The sequence below is a fragment of the Sinocyclocheilus rhinocerous genome, unplaced genomic scaffold (genome assembly GCF_001515625.1).
Source record: "Sinocyclocheilus rhinocerous isolate Xijiao unplaced genomic scaffold, SAMN03320098_v1.1 scaffold6590, whole genome shotgun sequence".
Taxonomy (NCBI): domain Eukaryota; kingdom Metazoa; phylum Chordata; class Actinopteri; order Cypriniformes; family Cyprinidae; genus Sinocyclocheilus; species Sinocyclocheilus rhinocerous.
The window spans coordinates 1-1,287 of NW_015649261.1; the positions used below are offsets into that span (position 1 = coordinate 1).

The following is a 1,287-nucleotide window of genomic DNA, read 5'->3' on the forward strand; positions in this document are numbered from 1 at the left end:
GTGGAACGTAGCCCTGATAATTTAAGTTAGGCTTTGAACTCCATTTCTACTGAAATGTCTCTCGTTTTCTAAAACCTTGCTCCAGGTGAGGTCGAACTTACAACCTCGGCATTGCTCTGCTGCGTACTACCTTGAAAGTAACGTGCGCTGACCAATTGCGCCACTGGAGCTGATGTTTGAAAAGCATATTACCAAATGCCATGTGAGAAAGCCAAATCAGATTGGTCAATTTTAAGGCCAGACTACTAAGGCTGAATACACAAGCAAGTCCCACTTCATGGAAGATTAGCAAACAAGCTACCTAATGTTAGCACCTCAATTGAAGATGGGCATTCAATAGTAGGCTGGTTTTCCATTAGACTGACCTTTCACAACACCCCATGAACTTTTTTCTAACTGATTACGGACATCTGATTTTCAACCAATCTTTAATGTTAAGCCATGACCTCCTGTGCTACTGAAATGTCACTCAATTTCTAAAAACTTAACCTAAGTGAGGCTCGAACACACAACCTCGGCATTTCTCTGCTGCGTACAGCCTTATAAGAACCGCGCGCCGACCGATAGCACCACTGGAGCTATTGACTGAAACGCATATTACCAAACACTATGGTCTTTAGTTAGACTGGTTTTAAAAACTACACCGTGACCTTTCTTCTAAGTAATAACAGGAAGCTAATTTTCAAACGATCGTTTATCTTAGGCTTTGAACAGCATGGCTACTGAACCATCTCTTGCTTTCTAAAACCTTGCTCCAGGTGAGGCTCGAACTCACAACCTCGGCATTGCTCTGCTGTGTACTGTCTTATAAGTACCGCACGCTGACCAATTGCGCCACTGGAGCAGGTAACACAAGCAAATATTACGAATTTGTTTGGTGAAGCATTCTATGTGTATATAGGTATGCTTCGGCTGTTATATATATTTTTTTAAATCATGTATTATAGAGTTGTTTGGGGTGGGGATAAACGAAACGCGATCTGCGATGACGTCACAATCGTGTTGCATTGTCAAGTCAAGTCAAGTCACCTTTATTTATATAGCGCTTTTAACAATACAGATTGTAAATGTCAGGGCATGTCAAAACTTTTCCAGGCCCCAAAACACCCTCTGACCCCAGAGGGTTAAACTTCCCTCGTTCACTTCACGAAGTGGAACACAATTAAAAATGGCAGCAGGGATTCCCCCTAGAGAAGTGTTTAGGGAAGTTTGCGACTGCGTGTCTAAAAGTGGAGTGGAACACAGCCCTGATAATTTAAGTTAGGCTTTGAACTCCATTGCTACTGA

General features: G+C 42.3%; 1 non-coding gene across 1 annotated transcript; it reads right to left on the reverse strand.

The window, feature by feature from the left end:
- Positions 1-750: 750 nt before the first annotated feature.
- On the reverse strand, positions 751-844 carry trnai-uau (transfer RNA isoleucine (anticodon UAU)). The gene is made up of 2 exons: positions 807-844; positions 751-786 (listed from the first exon to the last, which is right to left on the reverse strand). It is a non-coding gene; the product is annotated as a tRNA-Ile (tRNA).
- Positions 845-1,287: the final 443 nt, after the last annotated feature.